The sequence below is a fragment of the Balaenoptera ricei genome, chromosome 9 (assembly GCF_028023285.1).
Source record: "Balaenoptera ricei isolate mBalRic1 chromosome 9, mBalRic1.hap2, whole genome shotgun sequence".
Classification (NCBI taxonomy): domain Eukaryota; kingdom Metazoa; phylum Chordata; class Mammalia; order Artiodactyla; family Balaenopteridae; genus Balaenoptera; species Balaenoptera ricei.
In genome coordinates this window covers 66,499,399-66,511,238 of record NC_082647.1, presented here as the reverse complement: position 1 = coordinate 66,511,238, position 11,840 = coordinate 66,499,399, and the positions used below count along the sequence as shown (strand labels likewise).

Here is an 11,840-nt window from a genome sequence, read left to right as displayed (position 1 = left end):
AAGCGTGCACCACGCATGCGTTCTTCCTCTGTCTTCCTAAAGCTCTGAAGGGAGCTTCCTAAACCGGAACTGTGCTTGTGCGCTCTGTTTCGTTCCCTTGGTCTCCCAAGACTTAGAGGTAAAATTTGGCTGCTCTATAACTGGAAGATTTGAAAATACTAGTCCCCCCTCCGTTTTACCCTGTCCGGCTATTTCCCTTTGCAGAGGGGAAAGACGTGTACTGCCTGCCTCAGCCCTGAGCTGAGCAGCCTCTTCGTCCACGCCCTTCAAGTGGTCCCTGACACTCGCGACGCTGGGAAGTGAGATAAACTGGTTGGTAGACACATGTCTGGTAGCCGAAAAGTCACATCTATTTTAACTTGGAACCTCTTTATTACTAGAAGGAAACAGCCGTGGTTTTGTTTTGACTGTTTTTGTTTTTGCACGTGGTGTCACCCTCCTCCCCCCCAGTGCTTAGGGAGATCCTTGCTCAAATCCCAGTGTTTCAGCTCATCGCTGGGACTTGGGGCTACTCTCCCTAACATTTCAAAGGGTGGGTAATCTCATGGAGAAAATGAAAATAACAATACAGAGTTGTTTTGAGGGTTAAATGAGATATTGGGAATAATTGTCAAACATGGACGAGACTCATTGCCTGCAGAGAACTTAACGTTTAATGAATGAAAGCTATTGTTACAATCACGGCCACAAGGTACATAGTAACCAAGGAAGAAAGTGATAGTAATTTATTTCTGTGTTCTGACAGGATAGGTGTGTTTGGCCAATAGAATATGAAATATGTAAAAGTAAGAAATGCAAGTCAAAAGCATACAATTTAATATCTAAAATTATTACATACTTGTGTAGGACAATGAGCCTTCTCACACTATGTTGGTGAAGATATAAACTCATACGTTTCCTGGCAAGCAATTAGGCAATATGTAGCAAGAGTATTAAAACTTCAAATTTTCACATCCTTTAGCCCCGCAATCCCACCTTTTGGAATTTATCCTAAACCAAATGAGAACTCTAATAAGATTTCAGTACAAAGTGCATTCATTTAAATAACTTAAATGTCCGACAATGCGACGTTGGTTAAATCATTCCCTGACCTCTCCTTTTAGCCCATGTCTTCTGTTGGGACGTTAATTAAATCATTTAACGCCTCATAATTAGCCCAGGCCTTCCAAAGTTGAGGAGAGGGGTGGGCATCTTTCACTAACATCGTTTGAAATTTCAAAATAAATAGTATGGCTAGAACAAATCAGAATCGTGGGGAAAAAGAAGAAAAGCAGCTTCCAAATCTATTCTGACGGTCTACGTGTATGACCCTACCCTTCATAGAATTACAGGGTTACTTAAATATGGACTAGCCATGCAATGAGATCTTATAAAGCCCTTAAAAGTTATGTTGTAAAGATGTTTTGTTACATGAGAAGTGATGATAATAATATACCACTAAATAAAAGCAGTATACAATAGATAGTATATGAAGTATTATTAAGGCTGTAAAGTATATTCACATTTAGAACATATAGATATAAATGGAAGGAACTATACAAAATATAAACAGTCATTTGTAGTTTGAGGCTATTTTTATTTTCTCTACTTTATACATTTTGAAATTAGCAAATGTTTCTATAATTTAACATGTACTATTTTTCAGTTTAAAAAGGGTATTATTATATTTTTTATTTCTCAAGGGAATACTTAGTCATTATTCTCTCAACTAACTTTATCACTTAACTTTAAAATTTCTGGCTGTGCAGCATGTCCTTATCCAAATCACTGGAATTCACATAGGGGTGAGTCTTTCTACAAAAAGATCCCTGTAAGAAGCAATTTAGTGGCATGGTTAGGAATATAGCCTTTAGAGCCAGATTACCTGAGGATGAGCCCAGCCTGACTGGGATATATAGAGTGTGTGTAACAGTGGACAAGCTACTTAACCTTCTTTATTCCTAACTTTTATTATCTGTAAAACAGAGATGGTAATAATGCCAGTCTCAATGGGTTGTAGCCAGGAGCTGACACCTTAAGTTACCTAGTAAATATTAATGACAAACTTATTGCCCATGTAACAATGAAGTATTTTTAAAAATAGATATTAAATGCTAGATGCATTTGCCCCTGTACTCTGATTTTCACCACTAAAGCACATTTTGGAAGGAAAATTTTCTGAAAAGCTTGCAGTTGTTTGGTTAACAATGATTTCCTGAGTTCTGTTTCAGTCTCTGTGCTATCAGATATGAAGGCCATATGCTTTATTGAAGAGTCCAGGATAACTTTGGGTTTTTTTAAATAAATTTATTTATTTTATTTATTTATTTTTGGCTGCTTTGGTTCTTTGTTGCTGTGCACGGCTTTCCCTAGTTGCAGCAAGCAGGGTCTACTCTTCGGTGTGGTGCGCGGGCTTCTCATTGCGGTGGCTTCTCTTGTTGCGGAGCACGGGCTCTAGGCACGCGGGCTCAGTAGTGGTGGCGCACGGGCTTCGTTGCTCCGCGGCATGTGGGATCTTCCCCGGCCAGTGCTCAAACCTGTGTCCCCTGCATTGGCACGTGGATTCTTAAGCACTGCGCCACCAGGGAAGCCCCCAGGATAACTTTGAATAGGTGATAATTCTTCTGTAATGATTTCTGGTTATATTCACCATTGATGCTGAAGCTAAATGATTTTTCTATGTTTAATTAACTTTTGAAAACTTAGCCTTGCCTCATATTCCAGTTTTCTCTTTAATCTACTGTAATGGTAAATCACCCAAATCCTAATAGCTCTCAACCATATTGCAAAATTTACTTCAAAAGAAGTCTGCTTAAAAAAGAAGAAGAAGAAGTTTGCTTTGAGTTTGAGACCTGTCAAACAGTGGAATCTGTTTTTACTCCCTTTGAAACTGAGTGGATTTTTGTGACCTTCCTGATGAGCAGAAAACAGCAGAAGTCACCCTCTTTGACCTCCTGTGAGGTCATAAAAGGCAGTGTTTCCACCTGGCTTTCTCTCTCTTGGAATGCTCGTCCTTGGAACCTAGCCACCATCTTGTAAGGCAGCCAAGTAGCCACAGGGAGATGCCTCATGTAGGTGTTCTGGCTATCTGACCCAACTGAGGCCTCACTGATCTCCAGACACATGAGTGGACAGGCCTTCAGATGATGACAGCACCCAGCTTTCCAGCTGGGTGACTACTAGAGCTGTCACCAAGTGGAACATAGAGGATGCCCCTGTTGATGTAACTCACAGTTTTAACCCACTAAGATCCAGGATGGTTTTTTATTCAGCAATAAATAACCATAACATGAGCCCACTGAAGCTCCACAACCCTTTGAGAAATGTACAATCTCCCCCCCTTTTACAGATGAGAAAACTGAGGCTTAGTGAGGTGAAGCAACTTGTGTCCCACATCACGCAGATAATGAGCAACACAGCTAGAATTTGAGTCAAAGTGTGTCAGCCTCAGAATCCACATTCTTTGTTGATGAGATGCTCAGCAGGTCAATCTAGGGGGTATAGAATGTTTGGGTTGGGAAAGAATGGGGGAAAAAAAGTGACAGAGATAAGCCAAAGAATGAGCTTAGAGAGGGAGCAGGGGAAGCTAGAAGATATAAGCAGATTTGCGATTGCAATTAAGATCATTCAAGGCTACTCTTTTCACCAGGGTCAGCTAGGGAAGCTCCCACCTATGCAAACACCAGAAGGGAATCTGGTGCTTGGCACTCCATACCAGGTCAGAAGGCCTGGGAGGGCTCTTTTCATCTTCCTACCTCTTCAACAGGGAAGTGTTGGCAAGGATGTGGAGAAAAGGGTATCCTTTTGTGCTGGTGGTGGGAGTGTAAATTCATTCAGCCACTCTGGAAAACATTATGGAGGTTCCTTAAAACTAGAACTACCATATGATCCAGCAATCCCACTTCTTTTTTTTTTTTTTTTTTTTTTTTATTTTTAATTTATGGCTATGTTGGGTCTTCGTTTCTGTGCGAGGGCTTTCTCTAGTTGCGGCAAGTGGGGGCCACTCTTCATCGCTGTGCGCGGGCCTCTCACTATCGCGGCCTCTCCTGTTGCGGAGCACAGGCTCCAGACATGCAGGCTCAGTAACTGTGGCTCACGGGCCCAGCTGCTCCACGGCACGCGGGATCCTCCCAGACCAGGGCTCGAACCCGTGTCCCCTGCATTAGCAGGCAGATTCTCAACCACTGCGCCACCAGGGAAGCCCATCACTTCTTCAGTATATATATGAAGGAAAGGAAAACAGGGTCTTGAGATATCTGCACTCCCATGTTCGTTGTAGCATTGCTCACAATAGCCAAAATATTTAAACAACCTAAGTGTCAATGGATGAATCAATAAACAAGAGGTGGTGCATATATATATGGCATATATATACACATATGTATATATACATATATATGTATACATATGTATGTATACATATATATGTGTATATATATATGTATACACACACACACACACACACAAACACACAGGAATATTATTTGCCAAAGAGAAAGAAGGACATCCTGCTATTTGTGGCAACATGGATGGAATTTGAGGGTGTTATGCTAAGTGAAGTAAGTCAGACAGAGAAAGAAAAATACTGTATTATATCACATTATACATGGAATTTTACAAAGCTGACTCATAGAAACAGAGACTAGGATTGTGGTTACCAGGGGTTGGGGAGTGGGAGAAAACCGAGATGTTGTACAAACTTCCAGTTGCAAGATGAATAAGTTCTGGGGATCTAATGTACAGCATAGTGACTATAATTAATAATACAGTATCATATACTTGAAAGAGTAGATCTTAAATGTTCTCACCACAAAAAAGTAATGGTAATTATGTGACATGATGCAGGTGTTAGCTAATGAATGCTGTGGTTGGTATCGTTTTGCAATATATGAGTATCAAATCAACGTGTTGTACACCTTAAACTTACACAATGTTATACATCAATTATATCTCAATAAACCTGGAAAAAAGTAAAAATAATTAAAACTAGTTAGTGACTTTAATTCATCTGAATCTTTTTTAGGATCTTTGTCTTAATCATAATTTCTAATGAGAATAATTTTAGGAGTTTGAGAAAACTATGCTGAATGAATGAATTTATTGTACCAGGCATTCTTTACATCACCTCATTTAACTTTTTTTTTTTTTTGGCTGTGCCACTCGGCTTGTGGTATCTTTGTTCCCCGACCAGTGATTGAATCCGTGCCCTCAGCAGTGAAAGTGCCGAGTCCTAACCATTGGACCACCAGGGAATTCCCACCTCATTTAACTTTTATGGAAACACTTTGTATTAGGTTCTACTATTATCCCACATCTTTTTTTTTAAATAGAGGAAATAGAGGATTCAAGGTGCTATGACTTATTTATGGCCACAGAGCTAGTAAATAGCAGAACTGGAACTCAGATATTCTGATTGCAAAGCCTAAACTATTAACCACCATAGCAGAAGTGTATGTGTTTAACTAGAAAGATGGATTTTTGTCTGGAAAAAAAGGTTAAAATACATGAACACTGAAAGATATATGCTAATGTAAAAAATAATTCTTAAACTTCATATCAGAGACTGTGACGAGAATAAAACTGCTATGGGCTTTCATGGAAGAGAATGCTAAAAGCAGCAAGAATAATTTTTTTTTTTTTAGGTTTCTTAGAGAGGTAGGATCTTAAATATGCTCATAGGTATTTCTAATTTTTTTTCTAGATATTCTTCCCTAATCAAGAATTTTACTACTCTTTGTGTTTTCAAATCTTAGTCTAATACTTCATATGTGAGATGATAGGTGTTCTGTCTTGTTTTGTTTTGTTTTTTGCCATACCACATTGCTTGCAGGGCTTGCAGGATCTTAGTTCCCTGACCCAGGATCAAACCTGGGCCCCTGGCGATGAAAGCGCTGAGTTCTAACCACTGGACTGCCAGGGAATCCCCACGATAGGTTTTCTTTAAGAGATAACAGGATTCATCAAATTAGCGTTCATTTAAAATACATTCCAAAGCAGTGATTGTTAAATTATTTTTAGGTCACAAGTCTCTTTAATAATCTGAAATATGATATGAACCTTCCTCTCCCAAGGGGAAAGAAAAAGGAGACACAAAAACATTTTGTGTACATTTTCAAAGGGGTCACAGGATTTCCTAGAAGTCTGTCCATGAGGACCAGATTAAAAACTGTTTAAAGACTCCACATGCCATAGAACAACTAAGCCCGTGCGCCGCAACTACTGAGCTCGCGTGCAACAACTACTGAAGCCCGTGCACCTAGAGCCCGTGGTCCACAACAAGTGAAGCCACCGCAGTGAGAAGCCTACGCACTGCAACGAACAGTAGCCCCCGCTCACCGCAACTAGAGAAAGCCCGTGTGCAGCAACGAAGACCCTATGCAGCCAAAAATAAATAAATAAATAAATGTATTAAAAAAAAAAGTTTAAAACAAAAAAAAAAACCCAATTAGACAAAGATGGCTGTATTTAGACCTCGGTCATCACAGCAATGGTGTTATATTTGCTAGCCATAATTTCTTCTCATTTTCAAAAGTGGCTTTGGGAAATAGTAATTATGAATTAGATATAGAGGCAGTATTCAATTGTGGCATATCAATGCTAGGTGACTCCACATTTCAGAAAACCCTGAAAAGTCATCTTTTTTTTTTTTTTTTTTTTTACAGTTTTTCTATTTCCTCTCTTTAAAAAGTATTATCATTGTTTAAATTGCAGTTTAACATTTAAAGGGATGAGTTTTTAATTTTTATTTGTGAAGTGGGACATAGCTTTGGCACCCTGGATTCTGGCTTTAAGTGTTCTTCAAATTTGCCTTAGTGATCAACAATTGTGGTGCAGAGTGGTGGGAAGATGTCTAAGTAGATTCATTGTTTTATGGATTGTCATTTAAAAAATATCAATGCCCTAATCATATGAGTGATATTCAAAATATAATACAGTAAATTTAAAGTAAGAGCGAATTAATAAAAATCAAATTAATTAAAAGTTTAAAGTCTTACGGGAGCTCCTAAATACTGAGATCTTATCAATTTGACACCTAGTATCCCCCAAGCTCAAAATGATGTTTTAAAAATCTAGTTAGAGTTTGTAATTAAATGAATTTGTTCTTTCTCATTAAATATTAAATCTGAAATAGGAATTGAAAGTAGATGAGGAACCTGAAAATATCTGAGTAGAGATTCCATATGCATAAATTACCCAATGTGTCTCCATAGTTCTCCCGTCTTCCAGAGTCACCCTTTCCATTAGTAGGCAAATAAAATAACATGAACCCTCTTTTCCAGGGGCACGTACTCCCCAATTTTTCTAAAGATTTTTGAGAAGGAAGGCTTACAACTTTTTGCTGGTAGTTGACTGTCATTATTTTCTGTGCTCTGCTCCTGGCTCAAGTCTTGATCACTTTGTGCTGTCTTATCACTACTTATGGATTCTTTGTTGCTCTCTCTGCTTCCCTTTGCCACACATTTAAACATGGTTCCTTTCTATCACACCATAAGTCAGTATAAACAGAAAGCTGTATGTATAACAGATAAAATGGTTTAAGTACAAAAAAAAAGCAAACAACTTAAAACTGAATATCCAACATTGATTTTTTTTTGCATTAACAAAAATTTTTTTTTATTGGAGTAGAGTTGATTTACAATGTTGTGTTAGTTTCAGGTGTACAGCAACAACATTGATTTTTATTAGAGTTCAAAGTTCATCTTCTGCCAAGAGTCATATTGTAGTGATCCCCCTTCTTCCTGAGCCCAGTCAGCCATCAGTTCCCCAGGAGCCCACTCTGATTCTCCAATGAGATTTTTCCCAAATGCTTTCCTGTAAGTCCAGGGGCCCAGACTCCCCTTTTCTCAAGCTGCTGCAATGAAAATGGAAAATTCCACTTATACAGGCCCATGTGGCTCTACCTTTATCTCAGCATCTCTGTTACAAGACTAATCTTGAGACTTCTTTTTTTTATAACCATAAATGCCCACTTATGTGTGTTCCCAAACACAGCAGTATCCTCCCAACTTTTTTAGAATGCAGTGACATTTGCTATTAAAATCTTCTTTTGTTCCTTTATTCAAATAGAATGACTACAATGTAAAAGGACTAACCTGTAGGTAAGAAAATTCTTCCTCTGAAATGCCAGTTATCAGTTCAGGCACTGGATGAAAGTGTTTATTCTCTATAAACAGTGCTGTTCAGCAAAAATATAATTGAGCAACAAATGCAAGCCATATATGTAATTTAAAATGTTCTAGTAGCCATATTAGATAAAGTAAAAAGAAATGGGTGAAATTAATTTTAATAATCCAGTATATCTTAGACATTGTTATCTCAACATAAATATAAAAATATAAAGATAAAAAATTAATGAGCTATTTTAAATTCTGTTTTTCATATGAAGTTAAAAATGTGTACAATTCAATTCTGAGTAGCCACATTTCAGGTGCTCAATAGCCATATGTGGTTAGGATGTATTCTTTTAGATAACAGAGTTCCATACAATAACATAAAACACCAATAGAGTTCTTAGGATTTCTTGATTACATATAACTAGAAAATTTTAGTCTAAGGGAGAAAAGAATAGCATTTACCTCTCATCTTAATGTCTATTGAGACTTTTGTGCCAACCCCAAACTTTCCTTTAATTTTCATTATACTTGTTTTCTCTCCCTGTCGACTAAAAACATTCACAACCTAAAAGTTGAGAGTTATGTTTTATTCGGCAGGAATTTTTAGGACTTCAAGCCGGGGAGGCAGCGCCTCAGTAACCCTGAGAGAACTGCTCCAAGGAGGTTGGAAGGGCGGGGGAGGGGCAGGCGTGGGCAGCCAGTATATATAGGAGTTTTGCAACAAAGGGCAGGTAGTCTGAACTTCAAAAGATTATTGTTAGTTAAAGAAAACCAGATATGTCAAGTTAAGGAATTTAGCACTTTTGTATGTTTGGGAAGATGTAAGAATCTGGGCTCACTGAAATCATTCCTTTGATATGTACCTCAGCTATCTGAGGCCAGTATCCTGTGTTTTCATATCCTGAGTTTCCTCAGGGCTCACCGTGGGGAGTGGCTGCAATTTGATGGCTGCTAGATGGCAGGTATTCTTTCCTTCTGAGTTCCCTGAGAGCTCACCTTAGGCTGTGGCTGCAATTGCTGATGACTGTGACATCCTCTGTTTACTGATATGGCAGGAAATATTCCTCTTCTCAATCCTAAACACTGCTTTCTAAAGCTCTTCCCCACTATGACTCCTAAATTACGACAGCTGGATACAGCCTGGCCTGTTAGCATTATTATCTTTTATGTTTCCCAGAATGAAACTCCTAACAAAGTTTCTTGAGAGTTTCCATGAGTGACAGATATGCATAGGAGGAACAGGTTAGTTTTAGACTGAAGTCAGAGGAGTCAAATAGGAGCTGGCATATCTACAAGATGTGTGTCAAAGTATATGTGTTTAACCTTCTGATTTCAACTTTTCAAAATTCTTAAGTATCACTGTGAAGATGTTAAATTCTTTTTAGATTAGTCTTCAAATTTCAGTCATTAGTAATTAATAATGATAGCCTTAACAACAAATAGTATATAGACATAAGCATGTGGACAAAAAATGTTGCCTGCCATTTCGGTAAACATAGAATGTTGCCCCACCATCAAGCTATCAGCCACTGCAGCTGCCCCTGAGGGTGCAGCCTGAGGGGAATTCAGGATGGAGAAAAACAGGATATTGGCCCTAGATAGTTCAGATGCATGTCTAAGAAATAATTTCAATGAGCCCAGACTCTTGCGCATCTTCCCATACATAGAAAAGCAGTAAAATCATTAACTTGAGATGTCCGGTTTTTGTGATTAGCATTAATCGTTTGATGTGTGACTACATGGGTGTTTTTGTTTGTTTGTTTGTTTTCAGCAAAAACTCCTATATATCCTGGCTCTCCCTTTACCTCTTTGGAGCAGTTCCTCAGAGCTATCTGAATAGCTCAGAGCTATGGCTATCTCCCAGGCTATAGGCCTCAGTAAAGTCCCCGAATAAAACATAACTTGCAGCTTTTAGGTTGTGCATTTTTCTTCAGTTAACAGGCATCAGTACAGGACAATGTCCATTCAGGTCACTGCTCTACCTTGAACAGAACCGATGTGTGTTTTCGGAGAGGGTGTGTCTTATCTCTAAGAAATCAATATCAAAAATAATATCACCCTTTATATTGCTTAAAATCTAGTGAGATAGATAGGTAAATCAACAAAAACAACGAAATATGATAAGGTGTATGAATGATGGTACGTATAAAACAATGCTATCTATCTGGAACTAAAAGACTGATGAAGATTCCTTGGGGAAGTAAGGAATATGTAGGAGGTTTTTAAAATTTTTTTGTTAAAGTTTTATTGGGTATAACTGGCATACCATTTACTGTACATGTTTAAAGTATACAATTTTAGAAGTTTGGACATATGAATATACTTGTAAAACCTAAACCATGCTCAAAATAATGAACATATTCACACCCACAAAAATTTCTTTGTGTCCCTTTGTAACCTCATTCTTGCTACTCTTCCGCTGATATACTTTCTGTCATCGTAGATTAGCTTGCATCTTGTAGAATTTTACATTAATGAAATCAAACATTATGTACTCTTCTTCATCTGGCTTTTTTCATTCAGTCTACTTATTTTGAGATTCATCCATCTTGTCGTTAAGTACTCATAGTCCATCCCTTTTTATTGCTGAGCAGTTTTCCCTTATAAGGATATGTCACAATTTATTTGTCTGTTCACCTGTTGATGGATATTTGGGCTTAAGTTTAAATTTTCTGGCTGTTACGAGCAAAGCTGCTGTGAAAATTTATATGCAGGTTTTTCCAAGACATGTTGCTTGCATTTCTTTGGAGTATATACCTAGAAGTAGAATGACCATGGTAGGTGTTAAGTTTAAAGTTTTAAGAAGCTGCCAAACTATTTTCCAAAGTGGCTGTATCATTTTATATTCCCACTAGCTGAGTTGCCTGGAGTCACAATGCTAGTGAAGAAAGGAACTATCCTCAGGTCTTGGGACTCGCAGCCCCAAACCCTTCACTCAGACCAGTGCTTGCATTCTGGCTGGATGGCGGGATGCCTGGAATTGCTTCTGGAGTACCTGGTCAGTGGGTGTGTGTCATGGCCCTGTAGCCCAATCTACTTTGTCTCTATGGTTCTACCTATTCTGAACATTTCATATAAATGGAACCACACTGCAAAAAAAAAAGAGAGAGAGTTTCCATTGAGCCACACCTTTGCCAACACTTGGTATGGTCATTCTTTTTAATTTTAGCCATTTAATAGATGAGTAGTGGTTTTTTTGTTTGTTTGTTTGTTAATATATTTATTTATTTATTTTATTTTTGGCTGCATTGGGTCTTCATTGCTGCGCGCAGGCTTTCTCTAGTTGCGGCGAGTGGGAACTACTCTTCGTTGCGGCACGAGGGCTTCTCATTGCGGTGGCTTCTCTTGTTGCAGAGCATGGGCTCTAGGCATGCAGGCTTCAGTAGTTGTGGTGCGTGGGCTCAGTAGTTGTGGCTCGCAGGCTCTACAGCGCAGGCTCAGTAGTTGTGGTGCACGGGCTTAGTTGCTCCGCAGCATGTGGGATCTTCCCGAACCAGGGCTCGAACCCATGTCCCCTGCATTTGTAGGGGGATTCTTAACCACTGCACCACCTCTAATTGTGGTTTTAATTTGCATTTCCCTAATGGTTACTGATGTTGAACATCTTTTCAAGTCCTTCTTTGCCACTCTCATAGCATATTTGGTGAAGTGTCTGTTCAAAGTCTTGCCCAGTTTTTGTTATTATTTTGTTTCCTTTTTACTGAGTTATGAGGGTTTTAAAAAATACATTCTGGATACAAGCATTTA

The 11,840-nt window shown here is 38.5% G+C and overlaps 1 long non-coding RNA gene across 1 annotated transcript in view; it reads left to right on the top strand.

The window, feature by feature from the left end:
• The first annotated feature begins 49 nt into the window (after nucleotides 1-49).
• Nucleotides 50-11,840, top strand: part of LOC132371535 (uncharacterized) — a 60,992-nt gene continuing 49,201 nt past the window's right edge. Inside the window, exon 1 of the long non-coding RNA XR_009504868.1 lies at nucleotides 50-118. This is a non-coding gene — a long non-coding RNA (uncharacterized LOC132371535). The remainder of the gene's footprint in view (nucleotides 119-11,840) is intronic.